Source organism: Babylonia areolata, chromosome 4 (genome assembly GCF_041734735.1).
Source record: "Babylonia areolata isolate BAREFJ2019XMU chromosome 4, ASM4173473v1, whole genome shotgun sequence".
Classification (NCBI taxonomy): Eukaryota; Metazoa; Mollusca; class Gastropoda; order Neogastropoda; family Buccinidae; genus Babylonia; species Babylonia areolata.
Genome location: NC_134879.1, coordinates 38186148 through 38203073, shown reverse-complemented (window position 1 = coordinate 38203073; position 16926 = coordinate 38186148).

Below are 16926 nucleotides of genomic sequence, written 5' to 3'. Positions count from 1 at the left end.
CAGAACAGAGTTACAGCAGTGTACATGGATCAGAACAGAGAGTTACAGCAGTGTACATGGATCAGAACAGAGTTACAGCAGTGTACGTGGATCAGAACAGAGTTACAGCAGTGTACATGGATCAGAACAGAGTTACAGAAATGTACATGGATCAGAACAGAGTTACAGAAATGTACATGGATCAGAACAGAGAGTTACAGCAGTGTACAATGACCAGAACAGAGAGTTACAGCAGTGTACATTGACCAGAACAGAGAGTTACAGCAGTGTACGTGAATCAGAATTGAGTTGCAGCAGTGTACATGGATCAGAACAGAGTTGCAGCAGTGTACATGGATCAGAACAGAGTTGTAGCAGTGTACATTGATCAGTACAGAGATACAGCAGTGTACATGGATCAGTACATAGTTACAGCAGTGTACGTGGATCAGTACATAGTTGCAGCAGTGTACGTGAATCAGAATAGAGAGTTGCAGCAGTGTACGTGAATCAGAACAGAGTGTTGAAGCAGTGTACGTGAATCAGAATAGAGAGTTACAGCAGTGTACGTGAATGAGAACAAAGTGTTGCAGCAGTGTACGTGGATCAGTACATAGTTGCAGCAGTGTACGTGAATCAGAATAGAGAGTTGCAGCAGTGTACGTGAATGAGAACAAAGTGTTGCAGCAGTGTACGTGGATCAGTACATAGTTGCAGCAGTGTACGTGAATCAGAATAGAGAGTTGCAGCAGTGTACGTGAATCAGAACAGAGTGTTGCAGCAGTGTACATGGATCAGAACAGAGTTGCAGCAGTGTACGTTGATCAGAACAGAGAGTTGCAGCAGTGTACATGGATCAGTACATAGTTGCAGCAGTGTACGTGAATCAGAATAGAGAGTTGCAGCAGTCTGCATGGCGACCATTATTAAGTCAGCGGCACAAATAGAGCGCTGGCCGGCCCAAAGGTCATGCATGTTAATGACTCCACTAAAGGTTACAGAAAAAACACCCTACCCCCCTGGGGCACGCACACTCACACACACACACACACACACACACACACACACACACACACACACACACACATGCTAACTAACATCTGCTGTCTGCAAAGAATATGTATCTGTCAGACTTGCAGCATGTGGCCTTGGGTGTGGGTGGTGGTGGTGGTGGTGGTGGTGGTGTGTGTGTGTGTGTGTGCGTGCGCGCGCATACACGCGCATGTATGTATGTGATGTGCGCAGGCATGTATTATACATATGTATATATGTACACACACACACACACACACACACACACACACACACACACACACACACACACACACACACACACACATATATATATATATATATATATATATATTCAAAATGAATAAATCAAGATTGAAAATCAACACCTAATTTGTTATTTAAAAAAAAGAGATATATATGCAGATGATAAAAAAGAAAACAAAAAACAACACTGTCTGACAGCAAATATTTCGGCGCTTGCCTTCCTCAGTGCTTGTGAATGCATACATACATATGGACGCCTAGTACTGATGTATGGGTTCACACTGATTTATGAGTTCATGGTGATACATGAGGTTACGCTGATGTAGGTGCTCACGGTGTAGCAGTTCACACTAATGTAGCAGTTCACGCTGATGTAGCAGTTCACAGTGAAGCATTTATTCACACCAATGTGGCAGTTCATACTGATGTATCAGTTCACACTGATGTAGCAGTTCACACTGATGTAGCAATTCACACTGATGTATCAGTTCACATTGACGAAGGACCAACGGAACAGTGACGTCAGGTGGAGGGAACATGTGTTGGTGTGTCAGTGATTCCCACACCTGATTAAGTCAGCATGTCAACCGTGTCAAGGTCACAGGTCACATAGTGGTTAATTCCCACACTTTGTGTAGTCAGCATATAAAACGTGCCATGGTCATATAGTGGTTAATTCCCACACCTGGTTAAGTCAGCATGTAAACCGTGTCATGGTCACACAGTGGTTAATTCCCACACTTTGTGTAGTCAGCATATAAAACGTGCCATGGTCATATAGTGATTAATTCCCACACCTGGTTAAGTCAGCATGTAAACCGTGTCATGGTCACACAGTGGTTAATTCCCACACTTTGTGTAGTCAGCATATAAAACGTGCCATGGTCATATAGTGGTTAATTCCCACACCTGGTTGAGTCAGCATGTAAATCGTGTCATGGTCACATAGTGGTTCATTGGTCACATTGTGGTGAACTCCCACACTTGGTGCAGTCAGCACGGGAATCTAAGGTTTTTGCTCTTCATTCTTTTGTTGTTGTTGTTGTTGAAAATACGTGCTGGAGCGACAATCACTTGGGTTGAAAGGAACAAGATGGCTAGGCCGAAGTCGGTAATATATAAGGAGACACAATAAACCAGCCTTCTCTTCCAACGCCACCAACCTCCCCACTCTCCCCACCCCCTACTCAGCCCACAGACGAGGCAGCATGTATGTCAGAGCGGTGGGGGGTGCAGGGTGGCCCGGGGCATGGCGGCGCCGTGCATGTCTGAGGGCCGGGGGTTCAGATCTCTGTTGACCTTCCAGCTCTTCTTCACTGTGTGCTGACGGCACGTGCGGAAAGGTCACAAGGTCACACTGCAGTGGGGGCTGCTGCTGCTGTCGGAGTAGGTGTGTGTGTGTGTGTGTGTGTGTGTGTGTGTGTGTGTGTGTGTGTGTGTGTTAAGTGTGTGTGTGCGCGCGCGCGCGCGTGAGTGTGTGTGTGTGTGTGTGTGTGTGTGTGTCTCTACCTGCCTCTCTCTGTGACAGATAACTCATCGTGATCCTTATCTCTCTGTGGGACTGTTTACAAAAGTCATCAGTCTTAAAGAAATCACGACTGTCCAAAGGCACCATTCTTAAAGAAATCATGTCTGCAAAAGTCCCAAAGAAATCATGACTGTCTACAAAAGGCGCCAGTCTTAAAGAAATCACGACTGTCTACAAAAGCCACCAGTCCTAAAGAAATCATGACTGTCTACAAAAGCCACCAGTCCTAAAGAAATCATGACTGTCTACAAAAGGCACTAGTCTTAAAGAAATCATGACTGTCTACAAAAGGCTCCAGTCTTAAAGAAATCACGACTGTCTACAAAAGGCGCCAGTCCAAAAGAAATCATGACTGTCTACAAACGGCACCAGTCCTAAAGAAATCATGACTGTCTACAAACGGCACCAGTCCTAAAGAAATCATGACTGTTTACAAACGGCACCAGTCCCAAAGAAATCCCTTCAGGACTCACGATTCTAGCCAACAAGGAAACCTTCACAAAAACCTGGACCCAAGCCCTGTACAACGTTGAAAGTTTTCTCCCCATGGCAGTTCTAATTTCAGTGACAAGGTGTCTCTGAACAGCTTGCCTTCCAGGGCGCCAGCCAATAGGTCGCAAGGCTAAACTGAACTCCACCATAGGGCCCCATCACCGCTCCAACCGCCTACAATCAGATCAGTTTCAGTTTCTCGATGAGCAGGTGTCACTGCGTTCGGACAAATCCATATACACTGCACCACACCTGCTAAGCAGATACCTGACCAGCAGCATAACCACATGTGCTTAGTCAGGCCTTGAGTGCATGCATATATATATATATATATGTGTGTGTGTGTGTGTGTGTGTGTGTGTGTGTGTACTGACCTATCAGAGTGGATTTATTCTATAGAATTTTGCCAGAAGACAACTCCCTCGTTGCCATGGGCTCTTTTTCATTGCGCCAAGTGCGTGCTGCACACGGACCCCCGGTTTACCGTCTCATCCAAATGACTAGACGCTCAACTTGATTTTCCAGTCAAACGTGAGAGAAAGGGCGACAGCGGGATTCGAACCCAGACCCTCACGGATTCTAAGACCAGAATCAGAATCAGAATAACCTTGTTATTTGGTTCATTTTAAGACGCTTTGAGCAGCATTAGTACTGGATATCGCGCCATAGAAAAGTTATGATTTATTATCATTATCAGTGGAGTGATAGCCTTGAGGTAACGCGTCCGCATAGGAAGCGAGAGAATCTGAGCGCACTGGTTCGAATCACGGCTCAGCCGCCGATATTTTCTCCTCCACTAGACCTTGAGTGGTGCTTTGGACGCTAGTCATTCGGATGAGACGATAAACCTAGGTCCTGTGTGCAACATGCACTTAGCGCACGTAAAAGAACCCACGGCATCAAAAGGGTTGTTCCTGGCAAAATTCTGTAGAAAAATCCACTTCGATAGGAAAAACAAATAAAACTGCACGCAAGAAAAAAACACAAAAAAGTGGGTGGCGCTGTAGTATAGCGATGCGCTCTCCCTGGGGACAGCAGCCCGAAATTTCACACAGAGAAATCTGTTGTGATAAAAAGAAATACAAATACAAATATATAAATATACAATAATATATACAAATGTTATGAAGAGAAACCTAGTCCACTGTGCCACAGTGAGCAGAACTGACGGAAGACAGACCAGCATGTGTCGGAGGACAGAAAAGCAAAGCGGTGGCAGTGAGACCTGGTCGGGCCGGGAGCCAGTGGAGAGGCGACGCAAGGCGGCCTGTGATCCAACCCTTGTCCAAGTGTGGCGTCACTCCCATGCCGCGTGACACGGCCCGCCCACTTATCGCCCGACCTCCATCCGCCCTGACCTCACCCCCCCCCACAGGTCAACGGTCGCGTGGGGGACAACTCGCCATGGCCAGCTGTTGGCGTCAAAAGGGCACCTGTTTTAACAGAGAGAGAGAGAGAGAGAGAGAGAGTGCTTGGGCTATATTATAGAAGCTATTCCATTACGATCGGAATGTTCCATCAGATAATTTCAAGCGTCATATGAGAAAAGCATGCATGACTAAATGTATTTGCTGTGTGCCAGTTTGGGTCGTCTACGGGGGAAGGGAGGGGGGAAGGGCGGGGGGTGAGGGGGGGGTGGAGAAGGGAGGCAGAGAAGGAGAGAATACGAATACGAAATAGTTTATTCAGATTTAGGTTTAAGCCCCTAACTGAAGGGGTAAGTCAAAGAAAAGGAGAGAGAGAGAGAGAATAATGACGTAATTACTGTAAGAATTAAGTTCTACTGGATTAACAAAACCTCTTCAAAGCAGCTTTATCCAGTTTGGGTTTAACTCACTCAGTACGGCCAGTCCTCTCTTCTCCTCTACACAGACCCCTCGGATGTCCAGTGGGTGTCTGAATGACCCAACCTTTAGCTTCCGTCGTCAGAATTGTGGAATTCTTTGTCAACATTCACGTCTTCAGTATAAGAGCCTTCCGCTTGCAATATTTTGATGATGGTAATTGGGGTGAAGCGCTGTTAACGTCGTCTCTTTCGCCGTTCGTATGGAGAGAGTTAAACCACGAAAAGCAGCCCAGTAATCTGACTGGAAATTAAAACAACAACAACAACAACAAAAGCGAAAAAGACCCCACCCCCACCCCCCACACCCCCAAAAAACAAAAAAACAACAACAATCCCCCCCCCCCCCCTACCGCCACCCCTCGCCCCTCCCCCCCCAAAAAAAAAAAACAAACAAACAAAAACAACAAACAAAACAAAACCCCAAAACAACAACAACAACAAACAACCCCCCCCCCCACCACCCCCCAACAAACACACACACACAAAACCAACATGTTTTCAAACCCGTCTCTTGCCAGTGTCCTTTTCATTCTGACGCCGACATGTTGCCGTAGCTTTTCACATACCTGACCGCGTTGTGGACAAAGGGACAGTGAGGGGAGTGGCAAGGGGGGGTGACAGGGAGGAGGTTGGGAGTGGCTGGGCGAGCAAAGTGCGTGTCATGTGTCACTGCTGGCTTACATCACACATCACACCGCCTTTGTCCACTGCTGAAGGGACCAGCTTTGCCAAACAGGGCCTAGCTTGGACTAGACCGACATTCACTGCCTACCCCCTGCCCGCTCCCTGGCTCTCTCTCTCACTGCCAATAACTTGAACATAAACGGAAAACAGACACCGACCCCCCCACCCCCTCCCTTATCCGTCCCTCTCTCTCTCACATTCTCTCTCAGTCTCTGTCTCTGTCTCACTCTCACCCACATTCCTTCTCTGTTTCTCTGTCTCTGTCTCTATCACACACATTCTCTCTCTCTCTCTCTCTCTCTCTCTCTCTCTCTCTCTCAAAAATGTACTCTTTTTGAGAAAGAGGTGTTAAAAGGGAAGATATGATAATGTTGTTTTGGTCGAATGATGAAGATTATCATAAAATCATTATCCAAATATATTTCTGAAGCATGGGATTTTCGAAAGAAAATGATAAACAGTAGTTCGGATGCCCAAAATAATATGAAAACAAAACAAAACAATCTTAGAAAATTACGCTGCGACCGTTATTATTCTCTTAGAAAAAACAACAACAACAACAACTATTCAGAATATGTCACTTGATGACAATTTGATACATAAAAAAGTATGCATGAAAGTGTGTATGTGTGTGTGGATGTACGAATATTCATTCATTATGGATGGTCGAGCTGACTGATGTTATAAGCTGTTTTATGTTTGTCTCGTTTTCTGCATTTGTGTTAATTATGCGTGTGTTGAGTATGTTAATTTACATTGTGTTTGTTTATTTGATCTTATGTCTCTTGAAAATGTATTGTATTCCCCTGTCATAAGAACTGTACAGTCAATGACAGTGAAACATCAAAACGTCTCTCTCCCTCTCTCAATTATTCAAAGCGACAAATAAACTATTGTTTTTCCTTCAGTTGCAACTTAGGCAATGGCTGTGTGTGTGTGTGTGTGTGTGTGTGTGTGTGTGTGTGTGTGTGTGTGTGTGTGTGTGTGTGTGTGTGTGTCTGTGTGTGTGTGTGTGTCTGTGTCTGTGTGTGTCTGTGTCTGTGTGTCTGTGTGTGTCTGTGTGCGTACTATTTGTTTTCTCTTGTTCAAATTATGATTGTATTGTAATTGAGTGCACGTACAAGTATCTCATGTTGAGGGGGTATGAACGGACTACGGATTGGATTAAATTAAATGAGTGTAAGAGAGTGAAGCCAATTTATGAATCACTGACCGAAAATGACATCTATGTGCATGTGCATTTTTAAAATATTATCTCAACTCTGTGCGATGGACAGTGTCTTCAGCATTAAAACATCAAAGCGTCAAGCGTCAAAACGTCTCTCTCTCTCTCTCTCTCTCTCTCTCTCACACACACACACACACACACACACACACACACACAGATTCTCTCTCTCTCTCTCTTTCTCTCTCTCTCTCTCTCTCACACACACACACACACACACACACACACACACACACACACAACCAATAAACGGACACTGAATTCCTCGCCCTTTCTCTCTCTCTCTCTCTCTCTCTCTCTCTCTCTCTCTCTCTCACACACACACACACACACACAACCAATAAACAACAACACAGAATAAAGTAAGCAGATGAATAATCAATCGAACAAATGAAACGATAATGACTTAAATTTTATGCTGTGTCAAATTCAAAAGTGGAAATAACCCAGCACAAAACCAATGATAACACACACACACACACACACACACACACACACACACACACACACACACACACACACACACACACACACACACACAGAGGAAAAGTGGAAAGTCCCTCATGTACTCATATTATCACATTTCAAATAACATACCTTGCGCTGGAGAGAGAGAGAGAGAGAGAGAGAGAGAGAGAGAGAGAGAGAGAGAGAGAGAGAGAGAGAGAACGAGAACGATAACGATAACGATTTTTTATTCAGATTAAGGCCAAAGCCCCTACTGAAGGGGGCCATACAAGAAAATAAATAAGGAAAATGACTTGACACGATAAACCAACATCACAAATCAACCAAAAGTAGCTAATACAATACTCAGCAACATTCACAAAATAACGATTCGAAGTCTCTTCAATGCCTCATATAAATATAAAAATTATGGCCATGTTTTGTTGGGTGAGCTCATGTTTTGACGACATGAGCAAATTTAATCTAAAAGCACAGGGATCTTTATAATATTTAGGTTGAATTAATCTTTGTCTGAGGTCACTCAAAGCAGGGCAACATAACAAAAAATGCAATTCATCTTCCCTACCCAGGTTGCACAATCGACACGCAGAGAGAGAGAGGGACTGGAAATTGTCATCGCGGGTGATTAATTCACGCAGCTAAACTTAGACCTGTCTTACACAAAGACTGACCGACATGTGATGTCAGAACCTATCTCTGTACCTATCTATCTGCTGCAAAAACAGACGGCCGTGGCTGGGCCAACTTACGGACGGCCAAGTTGGCTGCTGGCCACAGCACACACTGAGGTCAGCACTGGAACATGGCGTCACTGGGGGCAACGAGGGTGTGTGTGTGTGTGTGTGTGTGTGTGTGTGTGTGTGTGTGTGTGTGTGTGTGTGTGTGTGTGTGTGTGTGTGTGTGCGTGTGTGTGTTTTTCCTGTGTGTATGTGTGTGGTGGTGGTGGTGGTGGTGGTGGTGTGTGTGTGTGTGTGTGTGTGTGTGCGTGTGTGTGTTTTTCCTGTGTGTATGTGTGTGGTGGTGGTGGTGGTGGTGGTGGTGTGTGTGTGTGTGTGTGTGTGTGTGTGTGAACCCAACAGGACATTGCACAACGTGTGGCCTATCTCTCGCACCTGCCACCTGACAGCCTATGACGTCACCACTCAACGCGGCGCCCATATGTCGCCCCTCGACTGTTTTAGCAGGCTGCATGGGCATACTGAAAATTGAGGACTTATTTCTTTCTGTATCCATTCAGTTGTGAGAATTCCGAACGTGGTCCATTAATTTGGCTCACATGTGTGTATACACACGATGTGGGTCTCTCTGTCTCCCTGTCTGTGTGTATGGCTGCCTGCATGGAGGGTAAATAAACAAAACGCTCATACACGTGAAATGTTACATGTCTGTATCAGTGTGTGTGTGTGTGTGTGTGTGTGTGTGTGTGTGTGTGTGTGTTCGTAGAAAGGCTGTAATATTTTACGCTGGGTGTGAAGGTCTCACACTGTCTGCATTGGGCCCTGTGGTCGTTGGCGTTGTGGTTGAAGTTGTACGACAGAGCCACGGTCTTCTGTTCACACACACACACACACACACACACACACACACACACACACACACGCAGAAAGAGAGAGAGAGAGGGAGGGAGAGAGACGGAGAGAGAGAGAGAGAGAGAGAGAGTGTGTGTGTTTTTCTCCTGACAACAGATAGCACTGGGGTCAGGCACAGCTCATGGAGGTATATAACTGGAAAGTCAGTTCACCTGAAGTCCGCTGTGTTATTGAGCAATCATGACATGTTGCTGCACTCACCTGTCCCGGCTACTGAAGGGCTGTAACATGGTCTATTACATGGACTATAACAGTAACATGGGCTATAACATGGGCTGTAACATGATCTGTTATAATGGTCTGTGACATCATCTGTAACATGGTTTGTAACATTGTAACATGGGCTGTAACAATATAACATGGACTGTAACATGCTCTGTAACATGGACATTAAAATGGACTGTTGTATGATGAACGGGCTCTAACATAGACTGTAACATGATCTGTAACATGGGCTCTAACAAGATCTGTAACATGGTCTGTGATATGGGCTGTAACATGGCTTCTAACACTATCTGTAACATGGGCTGTAACATATATGTAAGTGCATGTTCCTGAAAAAGTGCTACCCTTTCATTTGCCAGCTCATGATATGAATACATGATGGCGTGCTTGCCTTTTTTTTCCGCGGGATGGTTGGCTTTTCGCCGCTTTGTTTGTCGGTCGAGTTAAGTCTTGCTGTGCTTGTGCCCCAGTTGATGCTTCTCGTTCTCTCTCTGTTGACTTCTTCCTCCACCACTCGTTTATTATTCATTTTCTCCATTTTATTTATATCTCAGCTTAGTTTTGTTCAAAACTCATGTATGTTCACGTCTTAACTTCTAGTTATGATGACATCCGTCACATGTTCAGTATGTACATGTGTCAAGACAGGATTTTATATAAGATTTTCTTGTTGTCCTGTTCATCGATATCTGTATTGTATTGTTGCATGTTCCAAATAAAATACTGTTTAAACCACATGGGCTGCAACATGGTCTGTAACATGGGCTCTAACACTATCTGTAACATGGTCTGTGACATGGGCTGTAACATGGTCTGTAACATGGGCTCTAACACGATCTGTAACATGGTCTGTGGTATGGGCTGTAACATGGTGTGCAACATGGGGTGTAGTAAGGGCTGTGACGAGGGCCTTAACGTAGAGTGCACCTTTCAGTGTCCCCACAGTGACTGATGGTGATGCTGCCACATGTAAGCAGTTCGTCAGGCCACGACACACATAACAGTGCCGGCTGCAGTATTAGAGTGCAGCACAACTTTTCGTATGAGCAGGAAGGGCCGAGCAGGAAGACTGTTTCAGTTTCAGTCTGAAGGCGACAGACAGATCCCTGTGTATAACACCACATGATGATGGAGTCTCCCGTCGGACCGACGGATGAGTAGGCAGGCAGGCAGGCAGGCTTATCTGTCGGTGTGTGTCCTCATATGGGAGAAGAGATTCTGGGTGCGCTGCACTTCCCGCAGGTGTTGCAAGGGAAAACGTCTCCAGAAGTTGATCCCTGCTTCCTTCGCTCACGCTTCTCCTTAACACCACAGCTGATGAAACAAAGGGACAGATGTCACAGCTTCCCATGGACCCAACGCGTTGGTCAGACCTATAAACATTCACACGCTGTCCCCGGCTTCTCTGTAGCGTGTGAAAGGACTGTTGCAAGGAAGAATTCGGTCATTGGTGATTACTATTGCATTGTATTGTATTGTGTTGTATTGTACTTTACTGTATTGTATTGTATTGTATCGTATCGGTCAACATATGTGCAGACCTGCTAGTACCTGAACCCCCTTCGTGTGTATACGCACGCAGAACATCAAATACGCACGTTAAAGATCCTGTAATCCATGTCAGCGTTTGGTGGGTTATGGAAACAAGAACATACCCAGCATGCACACCCCCGAAAACGGAGTATGGCTGCCTACATGGCGGGGTAGATTAAACAAAAACGGTCATACACGTAAAATGTCACATGTCTGTCTGCGTGTGTATGTGTGCGTGCCTGAAATCTGATTGAATGACACAGGAAACGAATGATGAGCGCCCAAAGGCAACCGTCAGTCGGCTCTACCTAGGTAGGCAGCCTGTTGCGCAAATGACCCCGTGTTTGTAAAGCGCTTAGAGCTTGGTCTCCGACTGAGGATAGGCGCTATATAAGTATCCATATCAATCAATCAATCAATCAATCGGTCATTGGTGATTACTATTGTATTGTTTTGTATTGTATTGTATCGGTCATTGGTGATGACTATTGTATTGTATTATATTGCTTTTTCTCACAATAGATTTCTCTGTGCGATATTCGGGCTGCTGTCCGTGGGGGAGAGCGCATCGCCACAGCCGGTGCAGCTCCACCTATAATCAGTTTCCCGGTTTTTTTTTTCTCTCCATGCCTGCAAGTGTATTTCTTTACCACCAAAGTCAGCTGATTTTTCTACTTAATTTGGTGCCGTGGATTATTTTACGTGCACTAAGTGCATGCTGCACACGGCGGGACCTCGGTTTATTGTCTTGTCCGAATTACTAGGACCCAGACCACCACTCAAGGTGTAGTGGAGCCGGGATTGAGTAAGAATTTCGTTGCGCAGATATAGGACTCGAACCCGTGGACACTAGCTTTGTACCACTGGACCACGGTGTGTGTCTGTGTGAGACAGAACCTGTGCTGTGCCCGTGTGTTGTATGTCTGTACAGAGAGGTGTTTATCCCGTGTCTGTGTGCTGTTGTATGTCTGTACAGAGAGGTGTTTATCCCGTGTCTGTGTGTTGTTGTATGTCTGTACAGAGATGATTATCCTGTGACTGTGTGTTGTATGTCTGTACAGAGATGATTATCCTGTGACTGTGTACTGCTGGCTGTCTGTACAGAGATGATTATCCTGTGTACTGCTGACTGTCTGTACAGAGATGATTATCCTGTGACTGTGTACTGCTGGCTGTCTGTACAGAGATGATTATCCTGTGTACTGCTGACTGTCTGTACAGAGATGATTATCCTGTGACTGTACTGCTGGGTGTCTGTACAGAGATGATTATCCTGTGTACTGCTGACTGTCTGTACAGAGATGATTATCCTGTGTACTGCTGACTGTCTGTACAGAGATGATTATCCTGTGACTGTGTACTGCTGGGTGTCTGTACAGAGATGATTATCCTGTGACTGTGTGTTGTTGTATGTCTGTACAGAGATGATTATCCTGTGACTGTGTACTGCTGTATGTCTGTACAGAGATGATTATCCTGTGACTGTGTACTGCTGGGTGTCTGTACAGAGATGATTATCATGTGACTGTGTGCTGTTGGCTGTCTGTACAGAGAGGTTATCCTGTGACTGACGTGTCGGTGGCGATGTCCGTGAAACAGAGTGACACAAACCCCGTCTTGTGCACACTTATCAAGGAACTTCAGTCAACACTACACGGTTCCCACCTCAGGACCCAGTGTCCCTCATCCACGTCAGGGTGTGATGGTGAAAAGGTTGCATCCATACCACATACACACACACACACACACACAAGCAAGCGCGCACGCATGCACACACCCACACGCACGCACGCACCCACACCCACCCACACCCACCCACATACACACCCACCCACACACACACCCACTTTCACACACACACACACACACACACACACACACACACACACACACACACACACATACACACAGGTTTTCTATTTGTTGGTTTACTTTGCTCTGAAATTGGCCCTTTGTGTGTGTGTGTGTGTGTGTGTGTGTGTGTGTGTGTGTGTGTGTGTGTGTGTGTGTGTGTGTGTGTGTGTGTGTGTGTGTGTTTTGCACGACTGACAGTCAGTTCGGTTCGCTTCAATTTGAAGGAGGTGTCAGAGCGGGCTGACAGATCCATATACGCTACACCTCAGCTGCTGAACTTGAAAACAAACGTGCATATGCCTCAGTGACCTTAGAATAACCCAACGTGCTGATTCGGTCTTGAGAAAATATAAAACGAAGAATAAATACATGAATAAATAAATAGATAAAAAAAATAGATAGCTGAATAAATGAATAGATAATAATAATAATAAGACGTAGATACACTGAAATATAGTGCAGAGAAAGATAAGTAGAAGGCAAAAGGTTAAATCGAAAACACAAAATGTTCCACATTCAGTCACCTCCTACCGTGCGCACCTGTACATGCATACACACAGACCCGAGCGTGGAAATACACACTCACAGACACGCAGACAGACAGACACACACACACACACACACACACACACACACACACACACACACACACCCTTCACATCCATCTATCTGCTATGTATAGTGTGCCTATGGAGTTGAACACAGAGGGCAGACGGACCAGGTCGCACAGTGGCTCAGCGCTGTCAGTGAATCACGTCACAGCGAGCAATGGCTGACCTGTCAGTCCTGCAGTGTTATCACTGAAGGGACGGGTCACGGCTGACATCAACCACCACACACCCCACGGCCATCCATTGCTGCCATGACGCTCACCCCCCACCAATTGCTACCTCGCCTGCCTTCAGGCAAATAAAAGAAGTTAGGGAAGGGGAGGGAGGGGAGTGGATTCGTGTAGGGAGTAGAGGGGGGTGTGGACATAAAGAAGACCGTTATTAGAGCTGACCAGGGTCAAGTGGAGGTCAGGTTTTTCAAACCCTCCCAGCCCCCGAGGGAGCAGTAGAGCCCATAATCTCTTTGAAGAGGGAAGCGTGGCGAGGCGTCCTTTCTTCATGGGCCTTTGATGGCTACTGGGGGTTGTTCGCTGACGTGGGCCCAGGCCGATTGACTGAATTGCCCAAGTGCTGCTGTCTGCTTTATACAGCTATATATTGATTGCCAACGTGCTGGTGCCTGCTCTATTTCGTTTTGTTGATTGCCAACGAGCTGGTGCCTGCTCTATTTCGTTTTGTTGATTGCCAACGTGCTGGTGCCTGCTTTATTTCGCTCTATCGACTGCTGGTCATCGAAGCAGCTAGACTGGGAGGGTGGGGGGGTTTGGGGGGGTGGGGTGGGGGAATCGGCCACATCGTTACACCGCTATACACACAGATGATAAGAGGACAGACCACGCCCCCCTCTCCCCCTCCCCTTCTCCTCCCATCACACGCACACACAATTTGAGAGTCCAAAGATGAATTTTTTGGTCCACGTAATTCACGTCTTACATTCCGTGTTACTTATGATATGCCCTTCGATAAAGTTAGCGGAACTTCATGCTGAATGTTACATAACACTTCCTCCAGCAAAACCTTGAGACACGATAAGACAAGACAAAGTGAAGATACGCACTGATGTACTTAAAAAAAAAAATTATAAGTCCAGTCCTTGCCCTGTCTGGGGTCCACGCTACCAATACTAAGTAATAACGACTGAAGATGATGGTTATGACATATACAGGGATGAGAAACACATCAAGAACATCTGCCATGGCGAAGTGGTTAGCATCGCGGACTGACGGCTGGGAGGACGCTGCCGGTTCGGATCTCAGCGGAGGTAGGTATTTCGGCCCGCAGCTTGACTCCTACCCAACGTTGAGTGTGATGGGGTGAAATGGGAAGAATGGGATCACACAGTCGAGTATCATCCACTTCACGGACGCGTCTTTAGGTGTGTTGCTCAAATTTCCTGACCAACACTGCAAGCGTCTGTATCTCTCGGGCCTGGCTGACGCAGGGATATCATTATGACAGGAAGCGTAGAAGTACAGATTGTCACGTTGTCCCAAACCAAGATGGACCTCCATAGCATCATCATCATCATCATCGTCGTCGTCGTCCTCCTCCTCCTTCATCATCAATATATTTTTTTTCCCAAATGATGTAGGCCTTTCATGCCCTTAGTCTCATGGTGACCTCATTGTTTCGATATCCCCCACTTCCGCGCTTGGGGTGAGTCAGTCCTGTCAAGGTCTTCAATGTCGGCGGATTCATGGGGGACTGTCGTTGGAGGGACGTGGTGGCGGTCTCCATTCTAGGGGACTTGAAACGTTCACTCAGTCTGGTTTTGCGGCTAAGCCATTATTGTCGTCAGTTGGGTGCTAAGTAGGTGGTGTACGTTAAATCAGAACAGGCACCACTGAACACCACCGAAGTGACTCAGCAGCAGTGCAGTGTCTCCTCTGGTGTGCGGCCGTGGCCTCCTGGCGACCTAACATCGATGGTTCCATGTGGACTGCCGACACTGGGCCTGCGACAGACGAACCCGGGTATGGCCGTGAGGACTCGGAACTGCGTGGGAGTGGCAGAAAAAAACCAGACAAACATCAACAAAAAACAAACATCAAAATATAACGCTGCACAAGTATATTGGTAGAGATACACGCATCAGTATTACAGGAGAACATTACCGTAGTAAGGTAGGCGAATGGACGAGAGAGGGAGAGGGAGAGAGAGAGAGGGGAGGTCAGTGGCGGCTGGAGAAGGTGAAACCCAGACAAAGGGAAAAAAATGAAATGAATGAAAACGGCATTTTCCCTATGCGGGGTTGGGAGAGGAAAGACTATGCACAACTGATGTACACATTTGCATACACATACTTACACATACATATTATGCCCTCATGAAATAAGACTTAGCAAATACAAGAAACTGAGCAAATAGCAGGTAATGCATGAATGTTAAGAACCGGAAGACAAAACACACACAAGCAATATCAATATCAAAAGACGAGCAAGATATCTAACATTATGACACACTAAGGTACAGTGGAAGGTAGTGTTTTTGTGTGTGTGTTTTTTTCTAAGGTGGTTGGGCAATAATCATCTCTTGTTTAATCATCATTTTTATTCAGTGATTTCCACCGGCAGACACTTGAGTAACTAGAGAGAGAGAGAGAGAGAGAGAGAGAGAGAGAGAGAGAGAGAGAGAGAGAGAGAGAGAGACATAGAGAGAGAGCGGAGAGAGAGATAAGAGAAGACAAGAAAAAATTCTTTATTTCGAGGCCGGATAATAGATGAGCACTGGTGTGCTCTTTTACAGTCCAGTCTCCGCCCTGAATAGGGTCTACACTACACAATACTAAATGAAAATTAAAGCAAAGATGGTGTTAATAGAATTACGTAAGATAGGGGAAAACATAAACAATCAATTAAAAAAAAATCACACACACACACACACACACACACACACACACACACACACACACACAAGCACTGGTGTTAGTAAAATACATAGGGCCGGAATAAAAAATAACATAATGAAAGAAACGAACACATACAGCACACACCACACCACAGACCTGAATGGGGTACAGGAGTGAAGGAGGTTTTCAGTCAACGGTACACAACTGAGTGACAAACAGTAGCAACAAATAAAATGAGCAATTTACATAACACATTTTGGCATAAGGTATGGTGGGGGTGGAGGGAGAGGGGGGGGGATAAGAGAGGTGGTGCGAAAAAGTGAGTGCAAATGTTATGCCGAAATCAGGCCCTGGGCTAAAAATTACATGCAACGACCGCCCGAAATGGAGATTGTTGGCGATGCATTTCTTTTAACAGTGTGTGTGTGTGTGTGTGTGTGTGTGTGTGTGTGTGTGTGTGTGTGTGTACGTGATTATCATGTGTATGAATGTTATTCAATTTTTTTTTTCTCGCGTCAGTCCCGAAGTAAGGGAGAAAATCTAACAGGAGAAAGACATTTTGTTTTTGTTGATTACCTCCCTGTAAGGTGTCTAGTTCCATCTCTCCAAAATTCTCCACTTTAAAAATTAATTAAAGGCAGAGGATTTTTTAATTGAGAAAGGGTTATCCAAAATAAAACATCCCCCACATCTGAACATAGACACAAAAATTCACTTCAGTATCTATGATCTAAACGACAAAAATCGAAGAACCAACATTCTTCTT